The 21562-nt window shown below is 41.4% G+C and overlaps 1 long non-coding RNA gene across 1 annotated transcript; it reads right to left on the bottom strand.

Moving 5' to 3' along the window:
* Positions 1-1604: 1604 nt before the first annotated feature.
* On the bottom strand, positions 1605-10384 carry LOC124477110. Its single transcript, XR_006957082.1, has 3 exons — positions 10307-10384; positions 2119-2166; positions 1605-1913 (listed from the first exon to the last, which is right to left on the bottom strand). It is a non-coding gene; the product is annotated as an uncharacterized LOC124477110 (long non-coding RNA).
* Positions 10385-21562: the final 11178 nt, after the last annotated feature.

The following is a 21562-nucleotide window of genomic DNA, read 5'->3' as shown; positions in this document are numbered from 1 at the left end:
AAGACACTGTAAAACTTTCAACTGAGGATTTTTGTGGACATCTGGGTTTAGTCAAGGCAACAAAAAAAATCTTCACATCAAAAAGACATCTGATGATGTCAATTGGAGACGCTGATGTGTACTATATGGACAGAACATTGGGATGATAAATCAAGTCTCTCTACAGACCTTAGCCAGACGTGGGCTGGTGAATGGTCCACTGCACCCTGGCTCCCACTGACCCCCAGATCCTTAGAGTGATGGAAGATACATGTGGATCCTCCATCCAGCAGCAGATGATCACATACAGAGCATTGTGTTCAGTGTGTGGTATGCCACCAGAGAGCCGGGAAGAACAAGCCAAGCTTTGGTCTGGTGGGAGGCCCCAGCTAGGCCCCAGATGAGCTCTGGTCAGTCAAACTGGGATCAAATCTGGAGAAGGTCTTGCTTAGGGGTCAAAGGGACGACATCACTGCAGAACTCATCACTGGCTGCCAAATCTGTCTTATATTTCTTTCAGGCACCTTAAAGATGGAGAGTCATCCAATTAAATATTAAGAATTACCAAACTCCATGCTAGCATAGACATTGGACACTGCCAATGTTACTTTACTGCATTAACAATATACACCATTGATTGTGGAATGTATTGGTCAGCAACTTTAAAGAGTAAAGTTTAAACGTTTTTTTTTTTTACATATTTTTTACATACATCAAAAAGGAAGATGGATACCTGAAGTCCATTTGTATGTGTGTCCACATACCAATTACAGTGTATTAAGTTTGCATTAAACTAGACAAGACTAGACTAAACAATTGATGTTTGGCTGGCAATGACTTAGAAAGTGGAATATTTTAATAGAATTGAGTGGATGCAAAACCTTTCAAAACTTTATTTTAAGATGGTCACATATCTGCGTTTATGATTGCAATTTATAATACTTAACATTTATTGAAACCTGTGTTGAATAAAATGTAAGTTTAATAGAATGACCGTTGTATGGAACATAATAACATAATTATAAATCTCTTCATTTCTATTCTACCTATCAACATTTTGATTTATTATTATTGTTAGTATTATCTTTATGTGGTAAGGAGCTGTGCTTGGTCTCTAAAGTAATCCCATACAGGCAGACTTCTCCCAGACAAAACCACTGGCTAAAGCTGTCTGAGCAAGGCTGGAGAAGACAAGACTCCTCACATGGAAAGAATAGGAAGACATAGAGGGTTTTCAGCAGGCAGCCTTCAGACAGGAAGACTCTGGAGGAAACACCAGAAAGCCATTAACTAACCACAGTATTACGGTGATCTACTTGCTGGAATGAGCTACAGGCAGCTAATGAACTATCCTAACGGCTTTTCTTTTTTTTCCCCTAACTGAAATGCACCGCTGAAAGAGCTCTTACTTCTACAAAACAGCGTGACAGATCAATGCCTGATTCCTAAATCAAGGGAAAAAGGTTGTTCTCTGTCTCACTGGGATTCCACAACCCATGACCCCTATACCTAAGACCCTCCCATACCCATTTAAACCAAACAAGTATCCCCCCCCATTCCCACCCCACCCACTCCTAATTAAGAGTGAGGCAGTAGGGCTTTTTGTCTATGTGGTTATGCTTGCAATGTTAGTGTCTGGAGTGTGAAAACAGATCTGATAGACTGGTGCCCTCGGTTCTCCCTGATCAGGCTCCAGCAGGTATTCGCCATGATTGACAGCCTGCAGGTCAGCCGCCCATCTCTCAGACTGTTAGAGGGTGGGCGTTAAAGAGATTTGGAATGCCTAGGACCCTGATTGCTTTATTGCTCGCCTGTCAGAACCATTGTACAGCTCTGTATTATTAGGGCTTGCCATCTCTCACTGTCTGGAAGGCGTCGCGTCTCAGCTTTGCATAAAGAACAACCGCACCATTCAAAATCCTCTTTCTTTTCGGCTGAAAGAAAAAGAGGCACAGATTTTCCTCAGAATCGCTTGTGTTGGTTTGTCAGATTGTGTCACCAGTGTCTCTGGGGAGTAAGTTTGATGGTACTGGGCAATCTCAAACTGAGACAGAAGATCATGCTTTGCAAGTATTCATCAGAGTGATAGGAACATTTGCATTTACTAAAACGATGAACTTGAATGAGTCTCTGATTTACCTGATACAGCTAATCATACAGCATTTTAATAACCCAGTCTTCAATTACCTGAAACAGACACAAGGCAAACAAGCTGTTAAGATCAATTAACATGTATTTTATTTGCGGTCTGCATTCAACATCACGTAAACTTTAAACTGTCAATGGCACACAATTTCAGTTCAAATGAGCAGCCTATTTTTCAAGTTGTATACTGTGCACCAAATCCTATATGTAATCATTTATGCCTCTACAGTATGATGGCTGTTGAGTGGAATTGCTATGAAAACGAAACCTTGTGCACACCTGGCCGTGCATGGCCAGGCGAGGTTAGATTAGTAAGGGTTGGTGAGCACAAAGCTGTATCTCATATACTTTGCATGCACATTGCATTGTGAAGTGTAACCATTGCCTGAGTGCTTTAGAGTAACGTTTAGCAGCACATTTTGGGCTTGTACATAGCCTATAATAACGACAGGTGCTACTGATTAAATTTTAGAGATTTCTTCCTTTTAAATCAAATCTTACAAACTAAAACGCTGCCTGGGGGCCTGTCCAAACAGTAATTTCACTCCATTGTCTGCTCTTAGACATAAAGAATGAGACTAGAATACAGGAATTGGGATGATAGTATTGCTGTCTAATTATGTTAATGTACTCCCTCCTCTTCTTTGCCAGCTGTTTCATTTTCTGCCACCAATCAGCAACAAAATAAAAAAAAAGTGCTGTAGTCTAGAATAAGTCAACATTGTGGGTAGCAATGCTTGTCTACGATCTTGTGGTTAGTATGTCAATTCATCCTCCATACAGAACTATGGTATCATCCATGTTGCTCCTATTATAAAGAATCCTCTTTGTTCTCCACACCAACATGCACAGGGCCAGTCCAACAAGTCTCCACAGACACCCACACCTTTTTTTTCTTCCCATTGCTCTTAATTCCCTAGGCCAAGATGACAGGCTGACAGGTTGTTGAAGGTCATCGGAGTTGTGGCTCCTGGTCCCCCTGGAGTCCGGGCGATGGCCAGGCCTCATCCCAACAACTCCCGGCTGCCCCAGCCCACAGAGGAGGGAGACAAGCCCACAGGGGGGCCTTGTCCCTGTCTCCGTGGAGACGAGGCGATGGGCAGGCCATGGCTCAGACTCACACCTTTCTGGTCAGCGCCTCTGAGTCTCTAAGGAGACTTACCGGCCTAGCAGCAGTCACACACAACCCCCCCACCCCCAATATATTTGTGTTGTCTTCTGTAATACCAGTACAAGCACATTGTGGAACGCCTCACCTCCAGTCCGACCTCCCTGCCATGGCAGCGCTACCCCTGTAAGGCCTGCTGGGAACAGTGGCAAGATGTGAGATGAGACCTGCGAGTCTGGGCAGGGCCTGGGAGGGGACCCACGCACTGGGACAGCCCACACTTTCAGTGGATCACGCTCCATTATGTTTGTATCAGGGTGTGTGAAACAATCATTCCCAAAAGCCAATTCCTTAAAAATGTTTTTTTTTTGTGCACTGTTACACTGTGTATAACTGTCTTGAATTCAGTTTGTACTCAGCTACAGTACGATTTGTTCATACCACATTCACTTGACATGTACATACAGTACATTGACAGGCAGCTTGCTCATGTTCATATCAGTATTGATTTAATACAAACCATGACTCTTTTTTTCTGTGTATCCTGATCTGAGAAATAAGTGTTAACCTCTTCATCACTCTACCCTGGTGTGTCCTTACTGGGAGCCATATTGATTTTATTTGTCTGCGAGTCCTCGCATTGCCCATGGCCTTTACCGCTGGGACAAATCTAATTGTTTATCTCTGGACACTTTCCTGCCTCCACTCCCTTCTGTCTCATTATGTGCCAAGATTTGACAAGTCAAGTCTCCACACACTCTCAAATCTCGCTTTTACAACATGTCGCTCTGTAGAACACTACAGATGGCTTGCTTCTCGGCAGAACCTCCCACATGGAATGCTACAAACATGACAACAGAACACACTTGCAAAAATACACACACACGCCCAGAGACACACATATTGCATTGTACACATACTGTACATCCACTTGCTGTAAAAATGCTGTTGGGATAAAGAGTGACACTACCCTTTAAAAACACACAAAACATTGATGATGCATATTGATTTAATCATACTTTTTTTTGCAAATATCAAATACTTATGATGGGAATAAACAATGGGATCCTCTCAGTTGCTAATACTACAGTTTCGAATGTTCTACTTGAAGTGCATTTTTTGGTAGATATTATTCACCATCACTTGAGAGTGACTCTTGTGTTGCAGGTCTTTTCACATACTCCTTTAATATTATTTTTCTCAACAGCCATGCAAGCGCTTTCAGAACCATGGAAGCCCATGGCCAGGTTTTATCAGTGAGTTAACTCTACAGAAGTGGGCTAGATCAATAAGCACATTGTCCAAGCGGAGCCGGGGAGGAGAGTCGGAGGCGCAGGGGAGAGAACGCGAGAGGCAGGGAGCAATCAGAGATCTCTGGATGTGTGTGCCTTCAGGAACGGATCGATGCTCTGACAGGAGCTCTGCTTTGTTCTCTCCCAGTGCTCAGATGTTAGGCGTGCTTTACATGATTGCTTAAAGGTTTTTGTTTGCCTAGTTGTTTGTCTGTTTGTCATTTATGCTCTGTCTACTTAACAGTATTTCCCGCTGTCCATTTTGTAAGCAGGTTATACATTCCTCCAAAACACATCACAAAATCTAAGGGAATATACTACTGGACCAGGACATGGCACAGATGTGTATTGAATGTAGTCCACTGCATCTCAACGCCCATAGTATGATAACAATGATTGAATGAATATAAATGTAATTTCAATTTTTAAATGTAATTACCAATACCGTACAAGCACATATACATGTACATATACATATATGTATTTATTTATACACAGTATATATACACACACAACATGAATATACTGTACATAGCAATGTTTTGCAATGTTCAAAGAAGTTTGTGCACTAAGTTTTAAAAATATCAATTACATTATTTACACGCTTGTGGTGGTAATGAGGCTCGAAAAGTGATTGGCGGCTGTGTGTTACTGGCCACACAGAGAGCAGCATCCTTCCCATTCTATTCAAACTGAAGGGCAGTTTTTTTTTTTTTGACAAGACTGGCCTTTGACATACTTTGTCATCTGCTTAGTCTCAAGGAATTTTCCATCATCATTATTCTGAATTTTTCCCTGCTTATGCCATTTCTCACATGGCAACCTAAACCAAGTTAAGCACTTTGCCTCTTCAAATAAGCTGCCAAGAATTACTCCTAATCAGAATGTGTGTGTGTAAGCTGGTCCTCCACTGAAAAGGTGTTGACCGCAAAGGACAAGTAGGTGTCAATAGATCTGGTCTCGGTGCCTATGGGAAGTTGAGAAGTACAAACTCCTTTCCAAGGCTTAATAAGACAGCACAGATGCGCCGTTGTCTGAGCACAACCCTGTGTCTCATTGTACTTTGGCCTTCCAACCCTGCCAATGCAAGAGCAGTATTGCATTGGCCGCGTGTCTCATTAGGACAGGCAAACGAAAACCGGGGTCAAGGTACATAAAGGTAGCCAGAGCTAAGGAGCATGCCTCTAAGATGAGCTGGGAGCTCCACCACGTCCTAGGGCCACCCCTCCAGACCTCTGGCCCTCCCTGCAATGACCTCCTATCTCTACCATTATTTGATGAAGCGGTGCTTGATAATTATTTTGCGTGGATGGAGAAGGGGGCACAGTGTGAAAGGAGTGTGTCACTCCGAGGGAAAGGATAGCAGGGGATGACAGAAAAGAGGAAAAAAAGAAGAAAAAAAAAGATCAAAAGCAGGCCTTTCACTTTTCATGCCTCAGAAGGCTCCAAAGAGGATAAGGAACAATCGGGCCCAGGGTCTCCTGTCCTCTCTGGCAATTAGACTCAGCTGATGAAGTGAAAGGGATGAATGGCAGGGTTCAAGGCCTTCTCTAGGATTCACACAACAGGGTGTGTTTTTTGCCTTATTCTCCTTTATCTTCATCTTTCTTGAGAGTGGCAGAAATGCAGCTGAAATATTTCCAAATGAAGACAATGCAGTCCAAGGTGCCAAATCTTAATCATGCGGGTTGATGAGATTGAGGGGGTTTGAGAGCTGCTATGGGGAACACAGCAGACTTGTATTCAATAACATGTATCTTTACACATGATCAAGACCACAAAGAAGAGATTTACACATATTAGATACCACTGTGGATCCACATATAAGTCCATAAATTCACATCTATTATAAAGAAGTAAAAAAGAAAAAAAAGAGAAACTCCAATTCATTATGGACTGAAAGTAGCAGTACTGTCAAAATATCAAAGTGGTGAAAGCAGATGCACCTCACATATGGCCAATTGTTCTAACTGCAATGTGTTCACGACTACACCTGATAACTGACTGCTGGGCCAATTAAAAAGCAATCTCCTTCCAATATACTACCAAAAACTGTTTGAACAACAGTATGAAGTATGGACAGTACAAGTAAGAAGCTCTACTTTATTAATAAGCAAGCAATAAAGCAAGTAAAGATAGTTAATATGTAGCTTGCAACGCTGCTATGTATCCAACTGACTCATGCCAACCTTTATTCTTTTCGACGTAATATTGAAACTTAATTAAGCATAATGAAAGTTTTTTTTTTCTTTTTCTATTTCTGGACACCCCCCTTGGACTGTTTTCTTAGCCATTGTTAATACAGTATATCCCCGTAAATGGCCCCAGAAGCCCCAACGATGTCGCCACACTGCACTAAAACCTTAAGATGCTTAGTGATATTCTTTAATCTGGTCCACTGATAATGTGTTTTAAGAAGCGATTCAGCTTTTCCAAACTTTGAGTTCAAAGTCTCAGTAGCATGGGGTCAGAATGCCAATGGGCTAAATAAAGAGGAGCCAAAATGGGCTTTGGGGGATTTGAAACTTAGGCCCCTGAAGTCCTTTGATCTAAACAGAGTTACGGCCATAGTAATTCCAAATATCAAATGCCAAGCACTGCAGCTCTGCCAGTATTGTGTGGTTGGCATGTAGAATGCAAAGCTCTACATTTAAAATGTAACAGTCAATATTGTCTACATGCAAAATTCATCTCAAATGGATGATCTGGAGTTCTTTAGACTGTGTACCCTCATGGGATTAGAGGATGAGGCTGAGGGAACCTTTGACAGTTTTTTTCTCTTTCTCAGAATATTAAAACTAAAAAAATAAGCAGCTTTCTGAAGTAGAGGTTGCCCTGGTGCTACTTTCCTAGCACTCTCCCAACTAGCTTTCTAAATGTCCCATTCTCCAAGCCAAATCTCAAACTGTCAAAAATGTTCTTAGCAAGATGGAAATCAACCCTGATGCATCAAATGAAAGGATGTATTACTCTTTAACAGGACACAAGGAGAGAGTTGGATGGAAGTACTGTACACATCTGTGAGAAAGCATTCATTACTGGCTCCATATCTTAATGTTGCAAACCCCATCTGGCTTTAGTGTGATTAATGACCTATTATAAAGGTTAGGAAGAACAGTAGATTAAAGGTTTACTCTATAATAATTACAATACTTGCAATGTCTTTTTCAACAGCCAATTTTACTGTCAATGAAACTGAGGACACAATCAGAAGCTTATCTTTATTTAAAATATTACTTTGGCTCTGCAATACATAAGCTCACTGTCAATTAAGGATAACCAGCTTCTTTTGCCAAAATTGTTTTGGTAATAACACATGTTCTCAACTGAAATCTTACCAAATGTTTTGAATGACCAGAATCATTCCAGTATTACAGTCACTGTACAGTAATATTGACCAGGATATTCATGTAAAGCGAATCAAAATGTTCTTTTAATTGACCTGATCACCTCTTGATGTTGTTGTGCATGGAGGAAATATTTGCATTCATGCAATATGCAGCATGGTTAATGGGCAGGAACATTGCAATTACAGTGTACATAAACTGTCACTTGAGTAGAGCATACTGTACTCTTGTTAAATCAGTTTCTGATCTGCAGTTGCAGATATGCAATTAAAAGAGTTTACAGTCCTGTGTAAGAAAGTTGACTACATTGTAAACTTCAATCCACATCCAATTAAATCAGACATAAAGAAAAGCAAGTTACTCCATGCAAACAAATCAGGTATAAAAATACATTCCCCTACTTTAAATCCTTATTTCTAGTTACCTACTAAATACTAAATGTTTTCATATTATAAAAAAACCTTGTTTCAGTTTTCTGATAGTTACTAATAAGTTATTCAAAATCAGATTAATTACAATACTGCTAATGACAAGTGAACTTGAAGAGTAGCAGATAATGGACATCTTGTTTTAATTGTTCACATATTTGGCTCTTTTTCTGGGCGACAAGGCTATTACTCCACCGTCACCACTTATCAGCAAAATCAGGGAGGATTAATGGTTTCACTTGTGTTGGTAAGAAATGTTTAAGTTGTCTCGATTATCAGTGCAAGAAAAAGAATAATGGTTATTTGTCATTGTGTTAAGCAGTTTGAGAGAGTAATCTAACAATCCACAGAGTTTACCACCCTATTAACCCTAACGGGAAATTCAGGTTCAATAGAATGCATACAGTTCATGCCAGAATGACCTATGTAGAACTGGAACTTCCTTTCTTGACCATCAAGTTTGATGCACAAAAAGGAATTGGTTTTGTTCTTTTGAAATCAAACATCTTTACCTCACAAACCTTTCTTTAACTCTTTAGTCTCACAAAAAGTCACAATTAATCACTGAATTGGTAAAAGTGCTACAACCCTGACATGCATTTGCTTACACCTATCACAAAGACATAAATACTTAAAATTCAAGGACAGACAATGAAAGCTAATGGTCTCGAATAAATCAGGGACATAGTACACACAGTTAAAACAGTCAATTCAGTAAAGCACATAAACCTTGAACTGAGCAACGCCTTTCATTGACATGCCTTTAATACATGAACATGTCTAGCAACAAATACCATCCTATTAGTCACCATTTTACCAAGTAACAATCAATATACAATAAAATAAACTGTTAATTATTATTAAGTTTGGTAATGGATACAAAAATATAACTTCAATTTCAGAGTGACACCAACTCATTGTGGTTGACTCAGTACAAGTGAACAGGGGGCTACCCTTGAGTGTTGCAGCAAGCATGATGTCAAAAAGATCTCCTTTCCACAAAAACATAGTCCAGAGGACACCACAAAGGGATGGTTGCAGACCCGGGACACCAAAAGAGCTTAAGACCCTTCAGCTAATCAATATCTGCATTTAGTCAACGAGAAAGAAACAGAGATATAGAATCCATTGCAAAATGTCAGCTTTTACCTGAATAATTTCCTAAGAAAATGACACAACTACATCTATATGTTTTGTATAAAGGATAACCAAACACACCGATAAAACAAAAGCCATATACTGTAGTTCTTTTGTCTCAATATTTAACAAGACAATTCTTAAGAATATAACACCTTGTTGGAGAATGTTCTTATGAAGAATTTACTAACACTCAACAATAACTAACAATGCCCTCCTAACATTGTCTATGAAGCCATTCCGATTGGACAGGGATTTTCCTCTTGCAGTTTTCACTGAATCTGTGCCCCTGTAATCTCCTACATTATTTGTCCTGTCTGTCTCCGTTGAAGTATCTATAAGCCATTTTCCACTATCTGTTTGTGCGCTATTTTCTCCTCTTTCCCATGAATGTTTTATGTATTGGAAAGAGAATGAGTGTTCTCTGCAATAAGGCCAGCCCACAGCCTCAGTAAGACAAATTGCTCCAGAACGCCTAAATGGCAGTCAATGATAACTCATTGTAAGGAGAGTAAGTGACTTCCAATGGAGTGGATAGGGGACGGAGAGTAATGGCAGAGCACAGGTGAAAAATAGATGTTTGGCTCGGTGTAATTACTCCATTAGGGGACTCTCTGTTAATCTACCAAACCACAGCAAGTGTTTTTACAGTGTCGAGGAGATGACAGAAAAAAAATGACTGCTACCGGACAGAGAGGAGCCCTACAACACCCTATCAAAACAGACACGATGAAGTGTTACCTAATGGCCAAATGTGCTCTCTGTGTATGCTCTTTAGAACATCACACACATCAACTACTCAACAGTTCATTGTACTGTTAGATGTATAGGTAAAGATAATTTAGCAACTTGACCAATTAATTGCATTACCTGATGTAGGCTTCCATGTGTTCAGATTACTTTAACCTTTCCTCCATACAGGATGTCTCACTGGTAAATGGATAGTCTGTTTAAAAGGAAAATTAAGGGTAAGACAAACAAACAGAAACAAAACTCCACCCATTTGAAACCTACCTTACCCATGGCTATCATCAGACAAAAATAATGATATCAATTTTTTGACCATTTGGTGCTGCTGCCGCCTGAGGCAATCTAGAGAAGAGCCATGAAAAACATAGCAATATGGTCTTAAGAGTTTTGTCTGACCACACAATCTGTTTTCTTAAGTCAACTTTTAAAACATTGCTATGAGCAGTGCCCACAGCTTTATCACGGAAGCTGAGCTTGACCTTTACTCATCTTCTACAATACTTCCCATCTGCTTAGGTCTCACCCCAAACTCCATCCCAAATGGCATTGGATCCAGTTTGCGTATGCTCTTCATCCATACAGTACAATACGGATTTAGGTTTACTTACTGGGATACTTAGCAGGGCAGGCCCTGTCTGACAGGAGTTCATGATCCAATTTTCGTGAGTCTTGCGTTCTTATAGTATCCATCTGAGGTTTGTATATTAGACTGTGTCAATCACTAATGGTGTTAGAAAGAATTAACAACTGCCGGTAACCCGACATGCATAACAAGAAGGCCAATCAGTATGTGTTAAGTGCAGAGATTTGTAGCTCGACAACTTTTCTGACGGCTAACATGTTGGCAACAACTCCAACAATCCCCGGTCACCGCAGCAGAAAACGAGCATGGTGACCTGATTAACCATACATTTCCAGGTCAGAAATTCTTATTTGCTGAACTTAATTTGTATATCGCCATTTACATGGTCTGTGGCTTGCACCTACCTGTTGTATATTTTCATGCAATCGTAGTTCAGACTGCCTGTCACTATCGGCCAGCACAGAGAAAGATATGTTTTATTGGCGCTAGCGCTTACTACCTTCAAAAAGCGGGCTACGGCGCCGCTCAGTGGACGCACCTGTTCAATATGTTTAAGTTTGTCCGTATTGCAGCCTCCAGTGATCCCCATATCGTAGCCTACTGATTGATGTTTTATATCACAGGGTTTGTCAAAAATCACCGACGGCATCTGCTAATTACATTTTAGACAACTATCAACAAGATTTAGATTAGAACCAACTTTGTTTTTGTTTTAGTGCGAGTCTACCTTTGACAGCTCAAAATGAGTTCAGTGGAAAAGAAATCTGAGTTTCCACGGATAGCCATTCGCGAGGCTTGATACCAAACAGCAAAGTAAGTATGCTACTTTATGGTTGTGGCATGTTCGGGTTATAAAATCACTCTCAGTGTAGTATCTGCTGCTTGGCAGACTGGTTCACTGACAATGTGAATTTACATATAAAATGTTACTCTCAACACTGCGTGTGTGTGCGAGTTGACTGCAGGCTGCTGTATGTGTTTATTCTAGTCTAGTAATGCATTTAAGTATACGATTTATTTTTCAAACACATCATCCTCAGCCTTACCTTATGAGCAAAAAAAAAAGAGAGAAAAAACCTCAGTGGAACAGTATGTGTTCTGACCTGTTTAAAAAGCAAGGTTTACCTTGATTAGCTTTGATTGATTAATTAATAACAGATCATTGAGCATGCATGCTGAGATCTAACTGAGGCCTGGCCCGTGGCAGAGGGGGGGTTAGGCTGGTGCCTGGCTCTGGGTGTAATTGTGTGTGGCTGGGTGGCCTCCTGCACTGCGAGGGAGGGAGAGAGCCTGCCTCCTGCTCCCTGGAGCAGCCTGCCGTGACATGCACACCCAGCACCACCTCACGCTTATATCTAAGAACAGACAGAAGGAGACTGCTAACACTCCGTGATGTGTGGTTATAATGTTGAACAGCGTTATTTGGGCAAGGCTACTGAGTCTTGTCTTTGTGAATGGTAAAACTGCAAATATTACAATTAATTAGTCTACTAATAAATACAAGAAACAGCATATGTTTGCATGTGCCCATTTATCATTTAACCTCTTTGGACAGTTACCATAATTTGGCACGTGGTTTTTGTATTTTTAAGATAACACAAAGGTAGTTGACTTGTCTTTATACGACAGGAGCTCTCTACAAAGAATGATTTAATGCCTTATCCTCAGGTTCACTCCAAGTGCTTAGTCTGCATCCATGCTGATTGAGGTACCAGCAACAAATGAGTTCACGCAGTGCATGGTCTTGGCTTTTTGTGGCTTATTTAAGCACATCTAAGTACGTCTCTTCATATCATGCTAATGTAAAGTAGCACAGAAAATATATGTGCCTTTTAAGACATTGCTGTCTGTTTTAAAAAGACTGAGCCTGGTGTTTGATGCCATACAAGTGACAGACGACTTCAATGGGAACAGTCAAGACTGGCAGTCTTTAAGATGAATGAGAGACAGACGGGCAACATGTTTTTTTTTTCATCCAGAGGGATGGTTTGTACCCAAACTTGATTATTAGAGATGGACAGACTGATCGGATGTGGGATTGTTGAGTCCTTGAATCAATTCACTAATACTTTCCAAATCATCATTCTGCGTTTATCCTCTTTTGCATTCTTGACGAAGCTTCACAGATTTTCTTTTTCAATGTTCAGGGTTTTAGTTTCGATGCAATTATTCACATTTAATAATTAGAACTGAACATTTCAAAGGTGTATCTGTCGTTTTTAAAGATGTGTTTTAAAGACCTCTCAATGTTCGGACAGCCGTTTAAATCTAAAAAGCTAACAACAGCATCCCAGCTTAAACCAGCTGTGCTGTTATGTGACTCTCCTGGGTTTGGATCCTGAACCTCTGCCCCCTCGGCGTAGGGTGTCATTAGAACCCTCCCTGTGAAAAGCTGTGTTTCATTTGCTACTCTCTCCATGATAGTCAGCATTTTTGAGAATGTCCTAAGCTCTGAAATGAGTCCCATATTATTTCAGACTGGACGGGATAATGCACGGCAGGAGGCAGAAAATGAGATCTTCCCTCTAGAGAATGCCTGCAGTGCCTTCTACTAGATTCAGCCATAGGGAGCATGCTTACTGTGAAAAACACACTATTTGACAGAATTATTATATATTTATTAACAAGTGGTTTTATTATTTTTCCCGCTTTCATAGTAATTTGTAATTGTACAAGGAAAATAGGCAGGACATGCACAATGTTGTTGAAAATATGGGCGGCCTTGTAGTTTGGTGCTTGGAAAGATTAGTATCACCACAGACATGAGGGTGCAGGCAGTAATCAGTGACCCATAAAATAAGGTGTTTTATCACCCTCTCAGAGACATGCCCTCATCCCAGGGACACAGGCAAGTGCTACAGCTCCCAGTCGCACACAGCGTATGAAAGCTGCATCAGGTTCAGCACAGGAAGCTGCCCAGATTGATTCTTGAACTGCCAATACTGCTGGAAATCAGATCCCAGTGGTTTGAGATTAGCCTCCGGCAGTGACTATGTTCTGGCACATGGTGCTGGAGGTGTGTTACTGTAAGTCACTCACTCGGAACTGCTGTCTGGAAAACAGAAACAGAAAAACACTTGGAAAACAGCTCTGTCTTTGTTAAAAGACGTGATTGTTACATGAGCATAATTTATGTGTTATTTATTGATCTATGTACAGGTAGATGTGCAATATATGTGCAGGGATAAATCCACTCAAGTGTCTCCTGAAATAGAAACATAATTAGAACAGAAGTACCATTTTACCAGTAACCAACTTGATATTTTGACGATAACATAGGCTTTAATTATGTGTTGTAGGAATGATCAGTCAGTTATAATTTGACTCTGACCTATAAAGTATTAGCATGACAGAATGTCATTTTCTGATGTTGATCTGGCTCCATTTGCACCCAAAAGTGAAGATCTCCATTGGGAAAAGTCAAACAACAAAGCTTGGCTTAGTCATGGAAACTTCAACTGACTGACCTTTGGGAGGGATCCATATCTATACTTGGGGAAAGAAAGATGGCGATGCCAAGCAGTTGTGTCCTTTGTGTTTTCTGAAGATATTGAATGTTTGAAGTGTTAACACTGAAACTAAGCTTCTGGGGCGAGAGGGTGAAGGCAGCTTGTCACACAATGGGAAGGGACTTGGATATTACCTTCTCCTGCTCTAACCTCTGACCTTTGATGGTTTTGGGGTTCGCAGCAGCCTCCACTCCTTGGGGTCAGTGTCTGTCTGAATTGGATCATTAAAATATGCTGGAAATAAAATATTGTTTTATTTTTATATAAGTGGTTCATACACACACACATTATGAAAACCTGCTGTGTGTGCATTCCATATTTAATTAAGCATTATGGATGCATGTATTATATTAAAGAATAAAAATCAGTCTTTTAGTCTAAAATCTCCTTTCAGCTCTAACAAGACCCCTTAGTGTATTGTCCAACCAGTAGGCATTTCCTGTCATGGAAATGACCTTTATTAATGAATCTTTGGATTTTGGATGACAATGTTTTTGTGTGATCTTCCATATTATGTGCCTCCAGTAGCTAGGCTGGCATAATCCATTGAGGCCACACATAAAACAGTGTGCCATCTGCACCTGGAGCATGGCTTTCAGCATTCTCTCTCTCTTTCGCTCTCTCTCTCTCTCTCTCTCTCTCTTTTTGGTTGAGCTTTTCCCTGTCTGTGTGTAGCCTGACCCTGCTCTTCACTTTCTAGGCTACAGAAGCCAAACCAAAGGCAGCTTTCAAAGGGGACTGTCTGCTCAAATCAAGTCAGGGGCCTTTTTAGAATTGGTTCAGAGATCATAGCAAGTTGAAGTCAGGGAAGAGGATGACCCTATCCTCGAGGCTTGATCGGATCTTGGCCCAGTCAAACCCAGCAGGGCTCAGTCTCTGGACAGCTCCGTCTCTGCAGGCTTTGACTCTGTGATAGTGGGAATGAAAGGGGGCACCAAGAGAGCAGTAGTTCTGATGTGTCAGGCTCAATGTCCTGGCAGTCTCACAGAGCAAACTGGGAGAAGCAAAGGACATAGCCAGCAGGCACAGGGCCAGAACAAGACCCCTAGATTGTGTGACATGTCATCTAATGGCTGTCCTTTTGCTTTAACTTTATGCATCCTAGATTAGTTGGGGCCAATGATGAAGGTCAGTATGTGTTAGACAGAGACAGAGGGCTAAGCAGGTTGTTAATGCTACTTACCAAAATAAGGCACCATGCATACAAGATTCCGTAGTTTTAAATGAGGTTGATCATCTGTCACTTGTGCTTGTCAATAGTCCTGCATGCAGAGCACATGCAAGTTACTCGCATGCAAGTTTGCTTAATCTCTGAAGGTGACCATGTTCATGCTTGGCAAACTGACTGTGGGATTTGAAGCTCTGTTGTCAGGCACGTCAGGAGTGTTTCTCTTTAGTACCGCACTTTATTGATGTCTAGATCAATCATATATCAGAGGCTAGAAGCCCTTTAAGTTGCACTCCACTGTAAATGTTGCTTCATGTGGTGACGGAGGGAGCGAACAGTGGTTTTGTTGACACACCGGATTGTTCCCTCTGTGTTCCTGACCCTCCCTGCTTGACTAGGCTTCCCCTCACCCCTACCCCCAAGTCCTCCACATTCATTAAGATTACGTATTTACTTAAAGCCGTCCGTCTCTTTGCATAATGGCAAGCAGGTTTTGTGTGGCTGGCCCTGTGCGTTTCAAGTGCTTGGTAGGGAAAGGACTGAATTTTAAACATGATGTGCCTTGCCTCACCGTTGACCCTGTAAAAAAAAGCCCAGTGATCTCATTCTTCGCTTCACTAGAATGCTGCTGATTCCCTCTGTTGCAGTGTTACCTCTCCTAGAGAGGAGTCCTGTATTGGCTGACAATAGCATATTACTGAAAGCATGCTATTCCATTTGCTCTCTCTCTCTTTCTCTCTCTCTTCCTTTCTCACTCTGTCTCTGTCTATCGCACTATGTCTGTCTGTTTCTCTCCCCCCGGACAAGGAAGCTTTGAGAAACATCACAGTGTGTAATTCTTCCATATTCAGATGTTGGAGTGGTGACATGGTTGTAGAAACGTTATTGATACTACACTGGACTGAGAAGGAAGAATTGTGCTTTTTACATTACACCACCGTTATTCTTTCAATAAATTGTGATCCCTAAGTCTTCAAATGTAATCCCCCCCACAAGAGGGTGATAGTAATTGAAACGTCCAAGTTCTCATTTCATGTAACCCGATCCTAGGCTGACTTCTGGCCTGTGAACCTTGAGGTCAGGAGGGCTCGTAGATGTAACCTTTAAGCAAGGAGGCCACATTGTTCCAGCCAGTCGTATGGATCAAAGGCTTAGATCCGACGGCCTTGAGCTGTGACTTGTGACTCCACACTTTGCTACACTGCTTTTTTGAGGGGGGGTGATCTCCGGTCTCACTAGGTTCCACTTAGGGTTTCTTGAGACACTCGTCTGCATCCATCTGAATAATGCATACCTACATAGATATGTGTCTAAGTTTAACAGTTTTGCAGTGGCACAGTGCATACAGGAGACAACGTAATGATACTGTAGGTCTCACACAAGGGTACTGCTGTTATAGGAATTAAAGTTTTTTTAAATAGTCTGCTATCATTTGAGACCCTCTTATTCCATAGCATTATATGGCAGAAAGCATTTAGTAAAGCGACACACAAAAGTTACATTGTTACTGTGGTTGTCAGTCCTTGGAATTGCAAAGATGTCAGAGTCTGCGACTTGAGGTCACGAAGGTTAATATTGCTAACCGCTCAAAATTCAAATAGAGACAGGACTGGCTTATTGATGAATGGCGGATAGTTGACCCCATATTTCATATGTCGTCGTGTCCACTAGAGCTTTGTCAGACAAGCTTTGTCAAAATAGGTTTACAGCTTATCCCTCAGTTGTCTCCATCTTACTTTACTGTCTGCATCTCAGCAGAGGAGACAGTCTCTTATCATGACTCATCACCAGACCTGATTAAATAGGATCCACGCTACAATCAGTTTTCCTAACCTCGGGGTTATGGTTTAGATGATTGAAAATCTATTTGTCTCCATATGTGTGCATGTGTTTGTTTGTGTGTGTGTGTGTTACCTAAATGCAAAGCTTGTATTACCAACATGGAAAGTACAGTACACCTACTATAGCTGAATAATGGTGATATAATTTCAATCATGTCATTATGAAAACAGATTTGATGGTTCTTTTTTTGTAATTGTTCTTTCTGGGCAATCAAATCATACATAAAACTGGAGCAATGTTGATGTTTAAGAATACACACTATGCTAACTATACTGGACATTTATAGCAGGAAGGAAAGTACATATTCCTTTAAGCCAAGGTTAAAGGTAATAAGTTGCTAGTCATCCTCTCTTAACTTGTCTCCAAACAATGACCTTTATAGAGCGACAATTGTAAGCAAGAGCATATCTGATATCCCTCCACTGTCAAATACTATACACTTTGAGCGTTCTTAGAAAGCGGCCTGATTTGGACAACCTTGGCCTCCAACATGCCCATATTTGTTGTGAGAAGGCCAATATCCCAATTTTGCCCCAAGGTTTGCCCTTTCAAGAATTTAACTTGAGGGCAAGATGGTGAGGCCTTGCCATGACGAGGGCAATGTGTCAGTCAGAGGCATTTCAACTCTTAACCATTGCTCCCCACCAGTAATTAGTCTTATCAACTGTGGATCAGTGGTCAAAAATCATAGGACAAAGGGTACTCAGCAAGCAGGCTTTCATTTTCTGAATCATATCTAAAGGTCAACCTAACCAGACTTGGCTTGATGTTAGTGTTTTAGAAAGTCCTAATGTCACTGCTCATTCTGTAGATCCATCTAGTCAAACAGGAGAGATGTGTCTTTAATATGGCATAAGAGAAATGGCGATACAAACAGACCTACTATCCTGATATAATACTATTAAACTCATTTATATGAAGACATGCTACTGGGAAAGTATTTCATTCAGGCCCAGATATTGAGGTTGACTGTTGACGGTTGAAAATACATGTGAATACTCTTTCTCCCTGCTCTTGCTAACCAACACACCTACAGATCATGATGATAGCATGTCATCTGTTCTCCATGTCTGTCTCCATCTACTGCTACTGGGTTGATTGCTACACATGGCAGCGAGTTCTCAATTATAATGTTGGGAAAATACTATCATCACCAGCCCCCCCTTCCCTGCGTGGTTGGGGACCCCTGCTGGTCCCCAGAGTGGGTCTCCCTGCTGCCTGGTCCCAGCACTGCAGTACCGCGCAGCCATTAACCACCATTACAGGACAGGGCCATTTCATGGTCAAAGAGCATTTCAGTGTTAGCTCTCCCTGGGGCTGCAAACTCCCCCATGTGAGATACAACCCCACATGCTTAGCCACATACTCTGTGTTTAACATTTGACCAGTCCTTCTCTGTTTCTCTCTCCTCCCTAACAACTCTATGCTGTGAACTTTGACTCTTCAGGTGTGTCTAAACAGAAGTTGCCTTTACATGATCGATGGAGTGTAATGATCTAGTGAACTGTTCATTTTCACCAAACTGTAGATTATTAAAATGGCAATGCTCATACTTTACGGGCTCAAGGGCTCGACAAGGGGACTGCCTTCTGACATTGGTTACTGTATGATAATACAGTATTGAACATATAATGTAATTTTTGACTTTGTCATGGATCCCCTCCTTTTCAGAGGAGAGCATACATAATGTTCCTGCATACGCCACATGCGTGTGATGAAAGTCTGACATTGGTTGCTTTTGTAGGTCTTATGAGTCATGTTCGAAATATTCTAAAGTAGCTTTAAATTCTTAGTTTTTGGAAAGCCGATATTTATGCTGGAGTAGGATGATAATTGGTACCAAATGTAAACGTGTGTTCTCTCTCAACCTTCTTCCTAGTATCCCTTGTGTGGAGACTGGATCACTGATCGGAACATCTGGAATGCTTTAGAAATAAAGTAATCAAAATTGACACCAAGCAGTCTGTAAAGTTTATCCTCAAGAGTTAGCAATCTGGCTAACAATCAATATGCAGTGTAAAGAATGTCATTAACAAATGGTTTATGGTTTACAATGATACACTGTTGCATAGCAGAAGGGCAGTATGCAGCTGTTGACAGCTGTATGCTGTTTATTTATCTAATATTCGAACAAGTTAATAAAGAGCCTGTTATAATTGTCATATTATAAAACTTATCATAATTGTGTGTATGTGTGTATAAATACGCTGATGCACAAACAAAGTTTATTCCAGCATACAACTATACGCCCTCACCTTCATTATTTTTTACATGTATTCTTTCTCAAAATGTAACCTTGACTTCTGAAAATCTGGGCATTAGTTTTGGTTGAATGGTATGCAAAAATAGACCTGACGGTTGTGGGTGTCATGAGATGGTGAAGTCAGTAGGAGGTCTTCATGGAACAAGGAGAGACAATCCAAGCACTGTCAACATGTACACCAGCTCAACAGTCCATGTAGCTCTGACAGTCCCCACAGCTGTACATTTTACGCTATGTGAAGCCCAATAATTAGCATTCGGTTTTATGCTATGGAAAGGAAAAATAGTAGTGAAAATAACACACACACGCATTCATCCATTGCCGTGAACACCACGTTGGTCGAATTGTCACTTTTTTTCAGGGCCTCGCCTCTCAGGATGATTTTCACTGTGCAGGTTTTGTATAATTTGTGTCACTGTTACACTTGTCAGCATGGAGCTGTCACAGTGAGCCATATTCTTCTTGTCCAAATGCAGACATGCCAGTTCTGCCTCATGTGGCTCCAGGATGACAGTCAGGGTAGATTATTTGAGCTCAGTATGCAGTTTCCTCTCAACTCAGCCAGCCAGCTGTTTGTCTCTCAAAACTGCTTCATCTTGAGACGTCAGTGGTTTCTACGCGTAGATGAAGATTTTACATAGAGTGTACCTGAGAATGTCTAAAAAAATACTTTCAGTGACTTAGTCCCGCTGTACGCCAGTATCGACACACTGACATACAGTACACGTTAAATAATTGAGCCTAAAGCAAATACCTAACCTTCTGCAATTCTTCATAATACTGTCCTCCGCAACAAAGGGCAGTACAATATGTCATTGATAAAGGAAGAGACTGTCTGTTGTGTGTATTTTGTCCTAGAGGCAAGCATAGCAGGACGAAACAGCAGGCCCCAGGACAAACCTTCCTGTCACAAGAGATGGAGAGGCTGACCAACAGCATTGACTGATTGTTAGCATTAGTGGCTGTGAGTGTGATTAATATGCCTGCCCCTCACATGGCACTCAGGAAAAAGAGTGGTGTTGCTTAAAACTGAACAGGGGTGGCCACATTTCATCCTTTTTAAAGGAGATAATGCATAACCTGGGCTTGGCTGCCACACGCAGCAGGATGGATGGCTCTCTGAGTCCAGGTGCTGTTGTATTAATTCCTCAAAGCTAAACCAGAGTGAAGATGTACCGTAGCCTAATGAGCTTGTTGTGTGGGATGCTGCGAATGCTGCTGAGATGCTGTGAGAACACACTGTGCTCTGGTTTAGTGAATTCTCAGCTCCCATAATTGCCACACTGTGATGATGATTTTTTTTTCTCTCTCTCTAAAGCAGCCCTATGGCATCTGCTTGTTTGTATGGGCCTCCTGTCTCCCTCGGTCATAGTACTCCCTCAGCTTCTAATCTCTGGGCCTGTAGCATTGGCTGAGCATTTGGGCTGCAGTCTGAGAGGATTAGGTTCCCGCGCTTGTCAAATACTGTACTGCAGTTGTTTTGTTTTGATGCAGAATGCTGTCACCTTCCTCTGGGAGGAAACTCTGAAAAAAAGCCAAGCTTCTAACAATCCAATCCTCCCTATTCAAGGATTGTTGACATAGTTGGGTGGGACATGTGCTGCACGGTATGTGAAAGGCAGATACTGTATCTATACTGTTTGTCATTCTTCAGTTTTGGAATGTATTTCCTCCCGCCTGAGAGGAGTTGGAGACGGCCACATGAACCGTCAGGTTACTGTTCTTCACAACATCTGTAAGAGGTTCATCTGTGCAGTAGATATCCCAGGCACTCCCTCCATGCCCCTATGGAAAAAGAGACCTGCCAGAATGAGCAATGATGCTGAGAGCCCTGATTATTAGGATTAATTGTCTTTTACCCGTGCAGTGGAGCAAGAGTGCCAGGGTAAAGCAAGGTGGAAATAATGAGGGCCGGTGACTAGTCGTCTTGTTTTCTTTGTAACCACCCTTCACGAGACGGTTGTTTTAGGGCCGTTCATCTGTCAGCACTGCGGAGATTGGCATAGCAGGA

This window comes from Hypomesus transpacificus, chromosome 14, assembly GCF_021917145.1.
Source record: "Hypomesus transpacificus isolate Combined female chromosome 14, fHypTra1, whole genome shotgun sequence".
In the NCBI taxonomy this organism is placed as follows: Eukaryota; Metazoa; Chordata; class Actinopteri; order Osmeriformes; family Osmeridae; genus Hypomesus; species Hypomesus transpacificus.
This window is presented reverse-complemented; position numbering and strand designations above follow the sequence as displayed.